This window comes from Mus musculus, chromosome 9 (genome assembly GCF_000001635.26).
Source record: "Mus musculus strain C57BL/6J chromosome 9, GRCm38.p6 C57BL/6J".
Classification (NCBI taxonomy): Eukaryota; Metazoa; Chordata; class Mammalia; order Rodentia; family Muridae; genus Mus; species Mus musculus.
In genome coordinates this window covers 31,714,900-31,734,907 of record NC_000075.6, presented here as the reverse complement: position 1 = coordinate 31,734,907, position 20,008 = coordinate 31,714,900, and the positions used below count along the sequence as shown (strand labels likewise).

General features: G+C 44.1%; 1 pseudogene; it reads right to left on the bottom strand.

Moving 5' to 3' along the window:
• Nucleotides 1-13,177, bottom strand: part of Gm8171 — a 61,973-nt pseudogene extending 48,796 nt beyond the window's left edge.
• Nucleotides 13,178-20,008: the final 6,831 nt, after the last annotated feature.

Here is a 20,008-nt window from a genome sequence, read left to right as displayed (position 1 = left end):
TAACTTTGTGCTCCTCGCTGCTGGGGTCATAGGGTGTATACTGATGGAATGCCTGCATGAATCACTCTAGAAAAGCAGCAGGGGACTCATCTGATCCCTGTCTAACTCCATGTACCTTGGTCAAATGTGTGGGTCGTCCTGCAGTCCCCTTGAGACCTGCCAATGGAGCCTGATGGTAAACCTTCAGGTGCCCCTTACCTTCTGCTGTATTAAAGTCCCAGTCAGGGGAAACCCGCTGTCCTCCTCCTTTCCTGATGGCAGAACCCATGAGGTGGATCTTGGGGAAAGAAAGGCTTTTATCCATGGGGGTGGGGGTGGGGGAGGTCTTCCACTAGATTCTTCCAGGTAACTATAAAGGGCACTTGGTCTGGGTACCCAAGGGATCCTGGCCTAAAGACTCTCTCCTCTACTGCTTTGATCACCTGCAAGTTGAAGGTCCCTACAGGTGACCACCCTACTCTGAAAGTGGACCATTTGGAGAAGCAGAGAATAACTAACTTGCCTTTCTTCTTCTTCTTCTTCTTCTTCTTCTTCTTCTTCTTCTTCTTCTTCTTCTTCTTCTTTTTATTTATGTTTTAGTGGAACTATTTATTGGAAGTTCTCCAATGAATAACATTGTTGACAACATAAATAAGGCAATTGGGTAAGCATCCATATTCTCTTCGTTCCATTATTTCCAAAGTAGCTTGCCCTTCTTTACTGATAAGTTTTCTCCTCTTTCCCTAACTTCCCTTCAGTGGTTAACTAGGATGTTTAACAGGGTAGATTCAGTCTGTCCAATGTCCAAAAATGTCATCAGTCCAAGTCCAAGAACACAGAATGAGAAAAACAACACTAACGAGCACAGAAAAAGAGAATTCACACACAGACAGTTCACTCCTGCCACAGACACAGAAACCAGGTTATAGCAAGACTCAGCTCCCGCCAATACTGTGTCTTACCATTTCCAAAAGGAGCTGAGTCCTCTCCTCTCCCTCTGGGGGTAAGGGTGGGGCTGAAGCATCCTCCTGACTACACCAGGCCAGAGGCTTTCTAGCAGATACAATGCTCGTGAGCCAAAAGTGAAAGCAGAAGACAGAGAGACAAACACTTGGGCACCTGTTGCTATTGCAGGGTCTTCCCCCCCCCCCCCCAGTCAGCCTGGTTAGTGGTCACTCGGGGGAGGGGGTCTCCTTGAATACCAGATGAGCCCCCAAATGTAAGACTTTCCTGACCCTCAGTCAGTGGTACTTACTTTGAGATACCCCTAAGTGAGACACTGAGATGCAGATCAATGCAAAAGCAAGAGGTTTATTTTTCATTGTGTCGGGGTCAACCCTCAAAAGTCCCTCTAGGTGAGTGATAAGAAGGCAACCCCAAATGACTGGTACAAGCAGTTTTTATACTTTTTAGGGGCATAGGTTATATTAGCAAGGTTACAGTTCAAAAGTATTGGCTATGCATATTGACCTTTAAATCTATTGGCTAGCAAGCATAACACAAATTTGAACTCTACCTGGGACTTTCCAGAGGGTCAGGTAACTATCAGTCAGTACATTCTGAGAATTTTTTACTCAAGAATGTTCCTGTGGGTGGAGACTAGAACCTGGCCTAGCCTTGACCCCAGGCAGGGGTTGGGGGGGTGCTGTAACGAAGGTGTGGGACTGAAAAAGCTCTTAGGGTCTGTCACCTGCTGATTCTGAAGTAAATTTGTGTGGTATGTTCCTTTATGTGCTTCTCAAATGGGTTCCAGAGAGAAACTTACTGTTGCAAAGCGTGGATTTGCAAGAAGTGCACCCCAAAAGGCCATGGGAATTTAGAAGCATGGGGCTGGCACGATAGTGACCTGCCATGGGAACTTAGTGAGCAGAGATTTTGGAGCTCTGGGTCAGAGAGTCTCCACGAGATGAGGCCCGCCAGTGCCCTGCCTGCGATAGTGTGGATTGCTTTTTAATATTTCACACTACAGATTTTTTTCTGACTTAAACTTATGCAGGTCCTGTTCAGACTGTCACCCTCTCTGCCATCACTTAGATTTAAATGCGCCATGTGCTTTAGAAGTTATTTTGAGAAAGAACTAGTTATCTGGAACTGAGTGAAAGTAATCAAAGAGAACGAAGAAATAAAAACCTAGAGGAGGCTAATAGACACACCAACTAGACCAAGAATGCCAATTGTTATTATGGGTTATAGACTAAAACAACAGTGAAATTAGAAAGAGGCAATAATCAAATAAATAATGATAGAAGAGATATATGAATCTAGACACAACACAACACAAAAAGGATAAATAAAGAAGGTGTGATAGCCCAGAACTTCACAGGAATCAGTTTTAGGACAACCTGGACCACATCATAAGATTCTGTCTAAAAACACACTCAGGTTCAGTATGGTAAATCTGTAGAATATGAAAGAAAACACCAAACACCTTAAAACAGAGAGAGAGAGAGAGAGAGAGAACATGTTACCATTTGGTTTCTGTTGCTGTGATAAACACCATGGACAAAAGCAAGCTGGGAGACAGGTCTCATTTCATCTTCTAGGCTACAGTCAAGGGGATCCAAGTCAAGAGCTCAAGGCAGGAACTCAAAACAGAGACATGGAAGGATGCAGCTAATATACAGCCCAGGCTCACCCGATTTTGGATGAAACTGCCCCACAGAGAACTGGAACCTCCTATATCCCTTATCAATAAAGAAGATGTTCCACAGACATGTCCACAGGCCCGTCTGGTGGAGGCAGTTCCTCAGTATTCCCTTTCTCAGTGTATGACAAGTTCATAACACAACCAAGCAGGGCAGTGCCTTCCACAGAATGGGATGCAGACAAAATTACACAATTAACTATTAGTAATGGAGAAGTCACAAGGGGAAAATATGAGCTTAGAATGCCATTTCCAGTTAAATTATGGTATACTGATGAGGTACAAATTAAGACACTTACAGATTACTGAAAACTGAGAGACTATATATGGAACTCGTTAAATTATGTGTATGAAAAAGAAGAAAAACTTAAAATGGAATGTTAAGCATAGGAGTTAATGAACATATAGGAAATATATATCTAATATGGACTACACAAAACAGGAAAAATACTAATGGTTTATCAGGCAGAGTACTAAACAGTGAAGCTAATATATATCCAAATGCATTACTCTATGGAAGAGAACGCACAGTCAAACCACCACTGTGTAGAAGGAGGAAGGCTATGCATGTGGGACAAGATGGGCACAGGAGTCGTTATACCTTTCTCTCAATTTCTCAGAACCTGAATTAGTCTTTTATCTTTGTCTGTGTCTGTGTCTGTGTCTGTGTCTGTGTCTGTGTCTGTGTCTGTGTCTGTGTCTGTGTCTGTGTCTGTGTCTGTGTCTGTGTCTGTGTCTGTGTCTGTCTCTCTCTCTCTTTGTGTGTGTGTGTGTGTGTGTGTGTGTGTGTGTACATAAAAGTAGGCCAGAGGACAGTCTGTATATGAACCCTCACATTTCCACCTTATTTGAGATCAGGTCTCTTTGCTGCCACAGATGCGAGGTTGCCTGGCCTGAAGACTTCTGGAGATTTTTCTGGTCTCTGGCTCTTGTTTCCTGGAAGTCTACTAGGACGAGAGATGCCCTTGCTACTGGTTCTGGTATTTTGGTGGGTTCTGAGGGATCCAAATTTTCCTCACCAGGCTTTAATGCTGAGCACTTTTATACATTGAGTTATCTCTTCATCCTTAAAATATATGTAAAGCAAACAGAAAATTGAAAAGATAGGGAGAGAGTTGAGGAGATGGAGAGACAGATACACAGAAAGGAAGTCATGTGATTAGAATTATGCTGCTCCACATGCCTGGAGCTATCAGAACTGCAGAAAGCTAGAGACACATCTTCCTAAACTCTCTGGATAGAATATGCTCCTACCAGCACCTGGACTTCAGGCTTTGGGCCATGAGAAGTGTAAGAGGATAACTTTCTGATGTTTCATGCCGCTCAATATAGATGGTAATTAATTATGACATCCCTAAGACACTCTTCTATAGCTATATAAGGATCAAACACAGGATACATAATGCAATAACTTCAATGTGGAGTCATTGCTTCATATGTCTCCTACTGGGTCCCCAGGCCACTGTGACCCCAGGATCTGTCAGACCTGCACTATGGTTTAATATCTTCTACCCATTCTTGCTTTCTTCTTTTTTCCATTCAGAGCTTTAGTGTCTAACAAGGCTCTCCCACTTCTTAGGCATTGCCTCCAGAGAATCTGGTGCTCCACATACAGTAGATACTTGTTTAGAGAGTAAGTTGATGATGAGTTCCTGGGAAACAGCTGTGTCTTATTCACAGTTAGAACCTTAAGTTCTATTAAGGTTCTATCTATCACAGTGCTTCCCACATAACAGATTCTCAACTGAGAGAAACATTACATGCATGTACAAAAATGATTGACTTGAGTCCAATGACTGAAGCAAATGTGGGTTAAATATTTTTTGTGAATTTTTTATGTTTATACTAGGGAAGGAAGGCAGGAAGGAAGGTTGTAGTTAATGTGTCATGAACTTGGCTTAGCTAAGTCACCAGGCACTTATGGGATAGAGCTGGAAAGGACACAACCTCCCCAAAGGACAGTTTTCCCCTGCAGGGCAACATTTTTGCTCTTATGGAGCTAAAACTCTCTCATCAACATGTGTAAGGAATTTCACCACCCTGCCCCCTGTCATTCTGACATAAATCCTCATGGATAAACATTTTTTTAATGTGAAGAGCAAAAATAAAGACAGAGCAGACATGTTCCAACAAGGCAATGGTATGTGGATAAAGCAGAAAGAACTGTCACTCTAGGCAGAGTTGACTAAGCCTTGGTTCAGACTAGCTTTACATCACTGCTTGTCTCAGGAAGGTTGCAGAAAATCTACAGGGGTGACTAGCTTTATAGAGGAAGGGACTGAGGCTTGGGAGAGCACAAGATTGGCTTAAAGTCCTGCTACAGGTCAATAATAAAGGCAAGACTAGAGCCCCAGAGGCCTTTCCTGAAACCCTTACTCAGGCAGGAAGAGAGGAAGGAATGAAAGGAGGAAGAAGTGAGTGTGACCAGAAGAGTGGGCCTCAGTATCTGTAGGAGAAGGAGATAATACAGCTCTGGCTGGGTCTTTTGAACAAATCACATCCCTTATCCCTGCAACAACGCACTAAGCAAAATCTACTTCCTTTGCCTTGTCATCTAGAAAACACGTGGGTTTCCCAAGGAAATAATGGAACTGGGGTTAAAGCCACAGCCTGCCTCCCTCTGTAGATTTTTCCCCCTTCTACTGTGTGGGATTTGGGATTGCATGCAGGTTGTCAGGCTTGGTGGCAGGTACCTCAACCTCTAAGGCACCTGGCCAGCCCAAGAATATACGATTTCTAGGGCAGCATGTTATAATGGAGAAAGAAGGTTCGGGTTAAAGTAGAAAATCTGGTAAAGAGGTAGTAATAGGTAGGTTGTGTGGAAATCTGCACAGGAGATAAGGGGTGAGGTTGAGTAGCCCTGGAATCCAAGGTAGAAGTGTTACGATTCCTCATGTCTTAAATGTCCCTCAAAGCTATTAGCTAAATAAGTGTTTAGTTGCTGGAGAGTACCTTTACCATTGGGAGTTGGTGAAACCTTTAGGAAGAGGCCTAGGGTAAGGAAACTAGATTACAGAAGAGCCATTAAGACCCCGAGCCCCTTCTATGTTGCCTCTTTCTTTGTTTCCCAGCTATCATGAAGTAACTCCCACCATGATGTGCTGCCTCCCTGTGAGCTGAAAAGCCACACGTATAAGTGACATGATATTGGAACTTTTAAAGTGCTGAGTCAAAACAAATCACAAATTTAGAAATTTTAAATTATTAGATCTGCGGTTCCTTAACTGTGGGTCACGAACCCTTTGGGGGGAAGGAGAGCAGTAAATGGCCTTTTCACAGGGATTGCCTAAGACTATCAGAAAACACAGATATATACATCATGATTCTTAACGGTAGCAAAACTAGTTATGAAGTAGCAATGAAAATAATTTTATGGCCCAGGGTTACCATGACATGAGGAACTATAGTAAAGTGTCACAGCATTAGGGAGCTTGAGACCCACTGCACTAGAGTTTTGTCACGGCAGTAGAATGTTAACAAACAGAAGGTTGTGACAGACCCAAGTAAGGTTGTTCCTGTGTATATACCTGATGACATGGTTCAGGGGCCTTTGGATCTGGTAGGCAGGAGGAAGTTGGAAAAGCATAAGGATACAAACTAGAAAATGCCTAGCATGCTACAGGTGGGGCATGGGCTACTGTGGTGGGCGTCTCAAAGACGAGCATGTTATGAGGAATGTGGAGAGAGAACAGTCTATGCCAACCAGGTTTCAGTTGGAAATGAAGACTCCACTGGGAATTGAACTAGAGATCTGCAGGTTGAATTCTGATGAGGAATTTGTTTTTATCTGCCTGTTTCATAGTTCCTATTTTATGTGAGGCTGAGTTGAAAGGTAACAGACTCGGTTTTTCTGGCAGAGGAAATTTCAAAAAAGCAGTGGAGTGGGTGTTAGCGGGTATAATATGTCACTATGTTTACAATGAGAATGGGAGGTAGATGCGAGGCAGAAAGAGCTGAAAAGCTACAAGTCCAGCAGAAAGGGAGCATGTGCAGTCGCCAAAGAGATGTATAGAGCCCTATGCGCAGGCACACACAGACAGCACTGACTAGAGCCAGTAAGCTATGAAAAGAGGACATGAAGCCGAGGAGAACGTGGTATAGAGGCACTGGAAGGAGTTGAGGTGGGTGGGTTGGGTCTAATCGAAATGTATGGTCTACATGTATGGAATTCTAAATGAGTACAAGAAGGCAACCACTTTGCATAGAATAACAGGAAATGGTTCCAGGACATCTCAGGAATTAGCAAGATAGCAACCACTCAAGACTCATGAAGTTTTGTTTGCAGCTTGAGCTCCGTAGCATACTGATTGCACAGGGTTGCCTGGGGAAGTGTTCCTCTGGGATTTGTTTCCCCAGTGTTCAGCCATCCAGACACTTAGAGACTACCTCAGCCATGGTCCAAACAGTGTTGATTACTGTTCGAGCCAATGGTAGACCTTGGCGGTATCCAGATGGTGTAGGTTTAGTGCACATGCACAATACAAGGATGGGGTCAGAGTGACTTCCAAGATCCTGGAAGGTCAGACAGTATGTGCAGGGTTAGCGTTGTTGCAAACAACCTCTGAAAGGCAAAGTGTGTTCCTATGAGGGTGAAGCCAAAACTGTAGTGGAAACCCAGCTAGAAGCCAGGAATGTGGAATGTCTGCTGATGGAAGCTGCAGGTCATGAGCAGAGCCAGCCTATGAGAAAGGCCATGGGGGCTGAAACCAGTTAAACTGTAGTGGCAGGCCTTGAGAAGTCTTTGTGAGCTCACATCTCAGATAGATACTCTGAGCCTAGGATCCCAGACCCAGAGCTGCAGGGCTTCAAGTTTGCCCTGTACAGCTCTAGTCATGTTTCAGTCAGACCCTTCCTTTCTCTCTCCCTATTTCTCCCATTTGCAATGGAAACATTCCCATGTGCCAACGTGTGTAGGAAGCATGTGATTCTTTTGGTTTTTATCAAAGCTGATGATTGAGTTTGCCTTGTGTTATGTGACGTTTCCTAGGGAGACATGAAAAAAAAAAAAAAAACTCACGTCTTCACCCCAACACCGCACAACTAACAGACTAAAGAAGTGATTCTACCCAAGTCTAGCTTAGTGTGTAGCTGAGTTTTTTAGGATTTCTTACAGGAGCATTGGTGAGAAGCACAGGTAAACCAAAGCAGCTACATTACCGGAAAGCCACTCCACCATGAGGTGCTAGGTCCCTGGGTACCTTTGGGATGAGTTGCAAGCACCTCCACTTGTTCGACAGTCTTCTCTTCCCAGGAATTGTTACTGCTTATATAACTTGGAGAAGGGGTTTTGATGAACATTTTAAGTCTTAGAACGTTCCTGACTCTTGTAAGTTTCCCCTTTACCTCTAGGAGGGGATGTTAAATTCAGAGGAAAGAGGTACACAGATCCTTGAGTTCTGGAACAAGCTAGAGATGTTGAAGCAATGCTGGACCTATTGGGACTTCAGGGATTCTAGGAAATGTGCTAAATATATTTTATGTTATGGGATGGCCATGAGCTTTTGTGAATCAGGGGAATAATGTTATGGTATAGATATTAAATGTCTCCCAAAGCCATGTGCTGAAGGCTAAGCCACCAGCCTGCAGTATTATGATTGGACCGTGAGGATAGGGTTGGTGTCATTATAAAAGAGTGAGGTTGGCTCCTTCCTGCTGTCTTATCTTATGCCATGCCCTTTAATCCTTGAACGGACCAGGCTCCAGAACAGCAGACTTCCAGCCCCTCTTTGTTTTAAGTTACTCAGTGCTAGAGAAGTACAAGATGGGCCAGAACAGGGCTCATAAAGCCAGAGAGTAAATTAATATGAAAAATGCCGAAAAACTGAAGCAATGCTTTCACTGAGGGTAAGAGGTCCGATCCCTTTGGCTCTGCTGGCTGCGGCCCAGTTGGTCCCAACCTGGATTTCAGTGTTCTTCCAAGTGTGGGATGTACCTCATGAGTATGTCTGACCTCGATAGGTCCACTAGAAGTCTGCATACCAGGAATGGGAGTAAAGCAGCAGTGGAGTTGTATACAGATTGCAAACACGCCTCAGCTCAATTCTTCTTGGATGACCTCAACGTCTTTGTCTATCAGAGAATAGGATGAATGTTCTCCGGTGTGAGAAAAACATCATCCAGAGATTCTATGATCTCATATACCATTATTCACCAGCCAATAAACACCAACCAGACACAAGAAGAAACAGAACACAAGGAGAAAGCAGACAATGAAAATATACAGGTAAGTGATAGACATGGTATCTTAGTTTGCTTTCTACTGCTGTGACAGAAATAATGGCACAAAGCAACTTGGAGGAGGAGACGGTTATCTTGTCTCATGGGTTGTAGTTCATCATTCAGGGAAGTGAGGTAGAAACTCAAGACAGGGAGACAGGAACTGGAGCAGCAACCAGGCAGGAATATTGGTTATTGGCCTGCTTTTCTGTATAACTTAAGACCACCTTCCAGGAGTGGCACTGTCCCCAGTGAGCTGGGACCTCCCACATTAATTTATTAATTGAAAAAAATACCCCTAGAAGCTTGCCTATGGGCAAATCTGATAGAGGCATTTTGTCATGTGAACTTCCTTCTTCCCAGAATAACATGTTAAGGTGGGGGGAAACACACACACACACACATACACACACAAACACACACACACTCACAAAATATGTAACCAGCATATGTAAAAACTATCTGTTGTAGATGCATCCTTTAATGATAATAGCTGTGTCCAAGGTAAGACTAAAGAATCAGCATGCAAGTAAGATTTATATTTTTAAAACGTGTCCAGTAAAACTTAAAAATTGCCAAATATAATATGAAAGAAGAAAAGGCAGAATGGGCAAAATCAATATTTTAAGATATAATAGTCAAGAATAATCTTTAATTATCCAAAGCATTAAAATATAGAAACCATATTTTAAAAGAAAAAGGAACCCTAAGAAGCACAAATACAAAAATAATTATCCATATATCAATGTATATAGAATCTCAGAAAAGCAATGATGTGAAAATCTCTTTAAAGGAGCCATGAGCATGGCTGCCCCAGAGAAAGTTAGAGATAGTAGTACAATGAGGGGAATATAAGAAAATACTGATTGGTCTGAGGTTGAAACATTGAGGGTCCTGTTAGGGTCAGGAAGCACAGGTCTTGTGTGTGCCGTTGACCACTCAGCTCCCTGGGGCCTTGGTCTCTTTACCTGTGAAATGCCTAGGCTAGTGTCAGCTCTGGTCCATGATTTTATCACAAATATGTATGCCCAAAATAGGAAAGCTGTGGACTTTATGTGTATGTGTTAGTTGTTAGTTTTTGTAATATTGCCCTCCAAAAACAACTTTAACGTCTCAAGCATGCCTCACTTTCCACCTATCTCCAGATCACAGGACATCATTCATGCCTTGGAAGCCCTCTTGTGCATTTTCTAAGTCTTCTTCCCTCTTTAAAGGCACCCTGGGCTTTTATTATGGTCATTAAACTTTGCTTCCTCATCAACCTACTTTCTATCCTGGGTTCCTGTAAAACCAGCTTGTGTGTGTGTGTGTGTGTGTGTGTGTGTGTGTAAGAAAGAGAGACAGACAGGTAGACAGACAGATAGACACAGATACAGAAAGAGAGACGTTGACATTGTCCCCCTAAAAGTGCTATAGGGTTCTCTTTTTCCTCTCTTCAATAACTTCAGTGTTGGAGACAGGTGCCCATGTTGGGGGAGGGGCATGTGAACTGCACTGGATTCAGGGCATGAGATGGGTTGATGGGCATATGCATGGGAGAGAAGGCCACCAACTGGAAGCACTGACATTCGGAGGGACTGACCAAGCATGTCAGGAATGGTAGTGGGAAAGCAGTCTGTATACTATTGAAGAAAGGAGCTGCAAATACCGTAAAGAGGAAAATCAGAATGCACCCCATGGTGTTGGCTTGAAGAGGTGTGCTGTGAATTCATGGTTCTCAGCATATAGCTGGAGGTAGAAATAAATGAGTACATAGGTGTGTGTGTGTGTGCTTCTGTGTCAGCTCACATTTACCTGTGCGTCCTGGCTCCTCCTTCTGAAAGGGACTAGAAACAGTGACACCCAAAATCAATGTTGTGTACATTTAGGGTCCGGATCTTGATTCCAATTATAGTCATCAGCAAAACGAACCAGAGTTCCCAGGAGAAGTGTGTGGCTCTTGGTGTAGGGCCAGAAAACTAGAAAGGAAACAAAGTCAGGAGGAACTTGGGACACAGCCAGAATGAAGGGACTCCTTCTAGTCAAATCTGAGATAACCAAAGCATGGAAGAAATAACAGCAGCTGCTGACTTTAACCTGGTAGGGAAAAATAGGACACAGCATATTCAAGGCAAATGCATTTATAATTAATTGCCATCCGTGTAGCATTTAAATTATTTGTTAACTGAATACATTTATAGTTTGATGAAAATGAGAGACTTACAGCGTTACAACCAACCCTGGATACCAATACTCTCCTCTCACTCCCGAGCAGATTAAAGTGTCTGACCTTAAGCAAATGTTCAAACTGGGTGTGGTCAGTGATGAGATATTGCTATCATCTGAGAGGGCACAGTGGGAGAAATCCGACATCCTTCTGAGGCATTCCTGCCAAAGATGTACAAAGAAGTCAGACAAACCCAGGAGTTATTCTACACAAGAAATGGCTTGTAATCTTCCTAGTCCATCATACGGCTCACAAGTCAGGGATCAGCCAAGGACCTGATCTAGAGTAAAGAGAAGTGGAGAGACAGATATGAAGTGTGGAACGGACTGGTTCCCTATAAAGGACATTTTCAGGACAGTTGTCGAGGCTGGCTTGGCATCTGGAGAATAGATGTTTTCTCTTATAACATGGTACTGCTAACTTCCTGATGTTGATTTTGTGGTTTTGTGGGAAGTGCTAAGGAATTTGAGAGCAATGGGGTCTCGGGTTCATATAGTCTTAGGTGAGTTAGGACAAAAGAGTTCTTTGTATCACACTTGGACTCTGCTGTAAGTCTGAACAAAGAGGTTGCTTCTCTTGCTTCTTGGGTTCAGGCGCACTTGTTGAACAATTGCTATGTACTGGGCACCAGGGACGGAGAGGTGACCATTTGTTTTAATGGATTCCAGGAGTCTGAACAGAAGCTCATCCAATCATGGATTCACCTTTATCAGTCAGACACCTTCTCTGGGAGCTTGTTCAATCACCCCGCTCCCTGGGAGCTAAAGCCTGTCAGTTGGATAAAGTATTCAGCCCACACTATTCGAAGATCCAGATTTAAGATCGTGACTGAAAGTGCGTCTCTCCCTTTACCATTCAGTAGTCTGCAGCCCTGAATGGACGGGTGCTTTGCTGAGCCTCAGCCTGCTTGTCTAGACAATAAGCCCCTATTATTTGTACTGCATCAGATTTATTCTGAAAGTTAACAAAGTGTGTGCAAGTGCTTTATTCAACAGCACATAAATGCTGTTTGGTAGTGGACTTATGTTCTGGAATATGCAGAACTTTGGGTTAGCTGGAAGCATATCTCATTGTCTCTTGTTATGCCACACTGACATGACCAAACCCACAAATGTAACACCATAGTTAAGCTCCAAGTATAAATTGTGGCCAAAAGTTCTACATTTATATAGAGGCAGAAAAAGTGAAGTTTCCCTTTCTTACTCATTCTGCATGCTGTTTTCTGGCATACACTGGGGTAGAGCCAGGATATAACAAGCTAGTGCATTTAGTAATAGCCTCAATGATACAGGGTCCTGTTTTTTACTTAATAAGGTTTTATGGATCCACATAGGCCTTGGAAGGCTCTTGAACACAACTTCAAATTTTTTGACCTCTCCTCTCAATCTAGCTATGGTGTGAGGACAATCCCAGACAGGCATGGATAGGGTGTACGCCAGTGAAATTTTTTGAGGCCCTGTTACTTGCTCTATACTCAACCATGGGCCACTTGAAGTATGGGAGAGTTAGGATTCATTGGGTAGAGGCTGTTGGAGCAACATTTCCTATTGTCATTCAGTGTGCTGTTTAGGAGACATTCCACAAAGCTTCCTGAAGGCCATCATGATCCTCCAGAGATCAGCTTCTCACATCACCCTCTGCGGCAGTTCCCTGTGTCTCACCATACCCCATTCACTGTCACTTCCCCAATCATTTGTAGGCCAGCTTTGGCAGACTCTCTTTGTGGGATGTTCCTGGCCATGACAGAAAGAGTTCAGTTTACCACCCCCCCCCCCCAAATCACTATGGAGTACAGAGTGGGTGGGACAGCATATCCAGGATTGGTGTGTGTGTGTGTGGGGGGGGGGTGCTTGCTTTGCTGCAGAGGCACAGGAGCAAGAATGTCCTCAGAATATTCTCTGTCTCCCTCCCTCCAAGGTAGGCAGTGAGCTGAGCAACCTGGTCTCTAACCAGCACCCTTGAGTACTCACTGGCCAGCACAGGCAAAGAAGGATGACTCTCAGAAGACATTCCAAACCAGTCGCTATGGAAGAGTATGGATCTGCACTAGAAATGATTAATGAAGTAAAAAGCAGATATGGTGTTTTAACGTTACCTTCCTCTCGGAGAGCTTTCGGGTTTGACTGCGTCATGCTATGCTCTACCTGCAGACACACAGGGAGAGCAGAAACTTGATCAGAATGATGATGATGTCATCATGTCCATCCCTGTTCTCCTTCTCGCCCTCATCCTTCCACAGCATCGTCCATGCCTCTTGGGAGTGAACCCAGCACATGAATCCAACCCATAGCCCTGTGCTGGGGAGCTCCTGCTCTCAGTCACTGCTCTCTCTGCCCTCTGGTCCTCAGCTCCGTGCCTTCTCCTTTCTACTATTCCATATTATACAGGACCCTCCCAAGTCCCAGTCACTCTAGGAAGACCTGCCCCAAATTCTCTAGCAAAGTGCTTATGGCACAAAGTCCAAGAGAAGTTCAAGTTCACAAGCTAGATTCCATTCAATCATCCAGCATGTGCCATGTTCATTAGTCATTCAGTGTTAGGTTAGGTGCTGGTGACAGAGCAGAGAATGAGAGTCAGTCTCAAGGAGCCTGTGATCTAGAAGTGCTACTCGGCTGTCACTGTACTAAATGCGACAATAGCCAACTTACAGTGAGGAAAGTGTTAATTTTGACTCATTATTTTGAGGTTTCAATCCATGATCAAGCAATGCCTGTAGCTTCTCATGATGGGAATATGTGATGAAACAAACCATTCATTTTATGGGTAGAAAGCAACAAAGTGTAGAATAGGTGTCTCAGGTTTCACAATACCCTCTGAAGACAGGACACACAGGCCTTTAGAGGACAATCCATTTTCAACTATAGCACCAGGGAAAACAAGGCATTGAGAATGTGATACTTATGAGGATCAGGAGTAAAGATGACTTTGGTGCAGATAACATAGGAAAGCTAATTCTCCCACCAGGACTCAGGGAACACAGTCAGGTTATGAACCGTCTTCCTTTCAGTTTATGCTCGTGAGTGCAGCATCTCGTCTTTTCTACAAACTACATCTATGAGACCAAGACCAAGGCTTCACTTAGCTGTGAGGGCCTCCATAATTCCCAACCATTGAACATGTATTCGAAACCCCTCAGGTTTTAGCAGGAGGAACAGGGTGTGGTTGGCAAGGAAGATGACTCCCACTCCTTAGGCAGATCCTTTCCTTGCTGACCGTTTTAAAAATGGGACTTAGGGAATCTCCAGAGGGTCAACAAGAACATGCATACTTAATGAAATGTGTTCTGCTCTAATTCTTTTGCTGTGGGATCTATATTAGTATTCCCTTGCTGACCTGCCCCAGGATATGCCTGGTCAGGGGTCCCAACCCCAAATAAAATCAGGTGAGGATTTAGTTCCTGCACAGCCCTGAGTTGAGGCCACCTGGTAGAGAAGTTTCAGGACCCCCACCCCCAACTGACCTGCCTGAGCAGAAGGTTAACGGTGCCTCCTTTCTGAAAAATATCCATCATTAATTCACCATCATAAAATGACTCTGGGGCTGGAGAGAGATGCAAAGTTCGGAGAGATTCACCAGTTCGAAGCAATGGTTACTTTTGCAAAGGACTGGGGTTCAGTTCCTAGCACTCACAGAGATGTTAATAACCATCTGTAGTTTCAATTATAGAGGATCTAATGTCCTTTTCTGGTGTCTGTTTGCACTGGTGTGCATCTGGTACACAGACACATAAGCAGGGCATGCACACAGGCAAAAAAAACGAATCTAATATATATTTAATAAATCATGTTCTAGGTAGAGTGTGGGGGTTAGGTGATGTGCTGGTTGCTGGGATGTGGTAAGGCCTCAAGAGTCAATAGGAAAGTAGGGCACTAACTGTCTAGAGGCAGTAGTAGTCAGTGTCCTCCGAGTGCCAGGTACTGGGGCTCTGCATCCACACCCCTCCCATAGCAGTGTAGATAAGCCATCCATCCTCCCACTGAGGGTGAGAAAATGGATACTGAAATCTCCACTTGTCCAAAGTCATAGCAGTTATAATGGGCTTGATGATCAGGTCTGCCCACAATTCATTTGAAGAAACCCAGGCTCAAATTGGTTGGTAGGAGATTGAATCTTTAGGATGTGATTGATTCGGGATAGCAGATTCCTTGTGAATGGGGTCAGTGTGTATAGAAAGGAGAAACGAAGGGGACTCTCCCCTTCTATCATGTGAAGACACAGAGAGAAGTCACCATCAAGAAGCAGGTATTCATCACACTGGAACTGTGAAAAGTAACTTTCTGTTGTTTGTAAGTCGCTTAGACTTTGTCATTTTGTTACACCAGCTTGAACTGACGGAGACATTGGGCTAGCGGTGGACCCTCTAGTGGCAGACCAGGGATATGAATCCATACCCATTGTTTAGTTCTCCAGCCTGATTTGCTTTTTTCTCTGTTTCTTCCTTTCCATGACATTACACTAGCGTGACCTAGGTGTACTACAGGACATGTATGAACTGTCACGGGGCTGCAGACAGGATTAAGATGGTGTCAGAGCCAAGACACTAGGAAAGCTATCTATGAAGTCAGAAAATTTTAAAACAATAATGTTTTTAAAAATGTATTGGATCCATAAGGATCCTTAAAGATCAATCACTCCATCATATTCTGGACAGAATTTTGTTGGAAGTAAGTGTGTGTGTGTGTGTGTGTGTGTGTGTGTGTGTGTGTGGTGTGAATAAACACCCTAGAAACGTTGTGTATCATATTTTAAAGACTCTGAGAAGTCCCATGGTGAGGAAACCTATTTAATTCAATGTTTCTCAATTTCACTAGATTGTGTGCCCCCAGTTTGACAACATCTGCAGGAATCCTGAACATCTTTAAGAATTGTTTCTCAGATTGTACTGGGAACCTAATACTGTCATTTTCAAGAAAAAGAAGCAAAGACCAGAAACTGTGGGTACTGGGTCCATGGTCCTACACAGACAGGAGCCAGTACTGGGATGTGACAGGGAGCAGTGTAGGCAGGATAATCAGGGCCATTAAGGACAGATATCTTGGGAAAGCCATGGGGGCTGAGAGTTAGACTTGTGGATAGGACAGCCATGGGTCTGTGGGAGGAAAATCATTGGGCTATGGATAGATATAGTGACAGAACAGCCAGATAGATCCATAGGAAGATAGTCAACGGGCTGGGTGTGTAAACACATGGGAGCAGTCGTGGGGCTGCGGATAGATGCATGAACAGAGAGGTGGTCCTTAGTATAGAAAAGTGGCCCAACCCAGTAGAGGGGCAGCATTGGGGGTCAAAAAACAGTTAAAAGAAAAGGTCCCTAAGACAGAGAGCAGAAGTCACCCACCCAGAGTCACAGTCAGCTTCAACCAAGCCCAAAAATTGTTTCCTTAATAACAATGAGGTTTTATGTCTGTATAACAATTTGGTATTGTGGGGCTTTAGCTTATTGATGAGAGTCACATAGCATAAAATTCACCCACTTCAGACTTACAGTTCAGGAGATATAGTATACTTACATATCTGTGTATAATTACCTCAGAGAAAGCCACTGTGTACTTACTATCAGATTTTTCTGTCTCTCCAGCCATTGTCCTGGAGAAACCACACATCTCCCTCTGTGTCTGTAGATGTTTCTGTATTGGGCACTTTTTAAGACACAATTGTGGAATGCATTGTCCTCTGTGGCTGGCTTCTTTCACTCAGTACAGTGCACTCAGATTCTCCCATCTTGTTGCATCATCCATCCAGCCATCCCTTTACAGTCTTCCGTGGTGCAGATACACCATGCTTCTTTTATCCCTTCACAGATCATCTGAATTATCTCTACCTTTTAGATATTACAAATAATGCTCCTGTGAACATGCATCTCTAAGTGTTAATGTGAACAGACATTCTCATTTCCCAGGGCCACACACCTACGGTTGGAGATGCTGGGGCAGGATAATATTCAGAACAGCTACACATGCTGAAGACCGGGAATGACAGTCTATATAATCTGCATTCCAGCAGGAGCACTCTTTTAATTGAGACTGTATTTATTTTTATTGTATGTGTTTGACTGTCTGAGTGTGCATAAGTCTATGCACCAAGTTTGTGCAATGCCTGAGAGGCCAGAAGAAGGCCATGGGTTCCCTGGGATTGGAGTTAGAAACAGTTCTGAGCTACTGTGTTCAACCCACCTGGGTCCTCTGGAAGAACAGCCAAGGCTCTTCACCCCTGCACCATCTCTCTAGCCCTGATTCTGACCTTTGAAGAGTGCTTCCAAGTGATTATAAGATCACTTCCTGCTGGGAAGTAGGTGTCTAAGAAGTGTGACTTGCTGTATTTAAGGGAGAGGGTGACACAAAATTATCCTGGGTGAGAGGTTCTCAGGATCTGGGCCAACAGAGAAGCCATTTCAACCCAAAGCATACATTTCCCCAAGCCTGGAAATCTTGACTAAAGCACACCTGTGCTCACAGGCTAAGGGCAATTAATTAGCAGGGTGCCCCAGGCACTCCAGCTTCTCCTGCCAATAGAAGGAGTTGGTGGGAAGGATAGAGTGAGAGGCAGCAGAGGAGATAAGAGAGCTTACTTTTCTGAGGTGTCAACGAATCGTCAATATCCATGGTTCCTGTGAGTCACTCATCGTTGGAACTGGCAGCCCCCAGGGGAAAGGGCTCACACAGTAGCCTGTCACTCACACTCACCACATCTCTGTCATTGCCCATTGCTCTCTTAGTCAGCAGACCACAGTGCACACTTCTCTTGGTCCCAGTTATCATCATCCTTCTACGTCAACTCCCACCCACCCCAGTTCACCATCTCTTAGCCTGAATTAGCCACCGAATCACCACCTCCTTCCCATGTTGCTGAGCAATGTTCAGAACCTATGGCTAGGGGCCATATAAAAATATTACCGGAACTTTAAAGCCAAGTTGAGTACCAACATATCTACAGCTACCTCTTAACTCTGCCCATGGAAACTCACTCGAGCTGCTGAGAAGTAGAAATCAACAGAGATTAGCAGACTTTTCCCAGTGAACAACCTGTCTGAGGAAGCCCAAGGAAGAGGGAGAGGCAATCACCTCTTTCTTTATTGTGGTGAAGTGCGCAGGGCACCAAATGCACCGTTTGAATCACACAATTCTCAGCACTCAGCACAGTCACAGGTGACTACTGCCTCTCCAGAATACCTTTGCTTTCCAGCTGAAGCTTTGAATAGGTTCTCTCCTCATCTCCCCAACATGGGAGCCCCCATTCTATATTCTCTGTGGACCTAATGCCTTGGCTACCCTTGGGAGTGATATCCAGTAATGTCAGTCTCTTGTGATTGGTTTAAGTACTTAGCATAATGTCTTCAAGGTTCACCTCCATGGAAGCATGGGTCTGCCTCCCTTCTGATGTCTGCTCAGCATCCTGATACTCTGGCAGGCAACAAAGACTCCTTCATATAGACACAGGCATTCTACACCACGGGAGCAGCCCAGGGAGGCACATGCCCTGCTTCTGTCCTACTGACAATAACACTCATCACCAATAAAGGGTCATGGAGGAGGACGTTGGTCCACGAGTGGAAATGCAAAATGTCGGAAGGGAAAATGGAAAGATGATAGAACCAAAGACCAGAAGTGAACATAACTTGTGTGTAAATCCTTCTAAAGCTAGCTGAACTTTCCGAATCCTCTCCTAAACATGTTAAAATCTGAGAAACGCTCGTGGATTTCTAGTGTGAGTTTTCACTCACTTGGGACTGAACTAGTCACCTCTATATCAGATTATTTTAAAGCAAGCCCACCCATTGTGTTTTGCACAACCCTTATCAGAAGCTGAACATATGCTAAGTTCAGTAGTTTGTATGTTTTTTTGGACTTTCCTTATAAATTATTCATCATCAGGTAGTTTGTTATAATAATGGAAAACAGAGATGATTTATGAAATCAATCACGCTGTGTATAAAGTCTGTAGGGTAGCCTTGTGTAGCACTGTTTGTTCTAGAACATTAGTTTGTAGAATGTGCCTATCACTCCAGGCTGTTCTGGTCTTTCCCATGGGCTGTTTGTAGCTGGGTTGTTGCTGACTCCAGCTGCCTAAAGCAATTCAGGCTGCATGTCCAGCCTGAGCTTCAGGGAGACTCTTGTCCAGCACAGCAGGACAAGGCCATCACATCACGTATCTTAGAAAAGAATTTGAAGCCTGAAGGTGCCTGAGGAGGGTCACACTCATTTTTCTCTGAGGAAACCGGCTCAAAGGATGGGAGACCGACCCCAGAGCAGTAGGCGTAAGGATCCGAGTTGCTGCTCTTTCTCTTAGCTTTGTTTTGTAGGTGATGGGTCACTTTGAAGCCAGTGAACTCACCTCTAGCCCTTCCCAGCAGCATCAATACCTTTGCCTGGCCATCTAGGGACTGATACCCATTGATCGCCCCTTGAAGTGTCCTCTGTCATCACTTCCTATTGGTCCCTATTTCTACATGAAATTCTGGTTGTCCACTCTCTCCTGCTTCTAGAGGCTTTTCCATTATGTTTTGTTTTAACTTAATCTATTTACTTTTATTTATCTGTATGTGGGTATGCCCATCTCGCCTCAGGACTGCTTTGGTCAGAAGAGGACATTGGCTCCTCTAGTGTTACAGGATGGTGTGGGCTGCCTGATGTGGGTGCTGGGAGCTGAGTCCTCTGCAAGAAGAACCCTCTTAAGACTTTAGACATCTCTCCAGCCCTGAATCTCATTACAATCACTCCCCTTCCTACCCAAAACTCTTGTGAGACCTCAAACAAGCCATCTGTGAAAGAAAATTCTAATCAAAAGAAGAAACAATTCAGGGCTGGAGAGATGGCTTAGGGGTTAAGAGCACTGACTGCTCTTCCAGAGGTTCTGAGTTCAATTCCCAGCAACTACATGGTGGCTCACAGCCATCTGTAATGGGATCCAATGCCCTCTTCTGATGTGTCTGAAGATAGCTACAACTCCTATACATAAAGCAAATA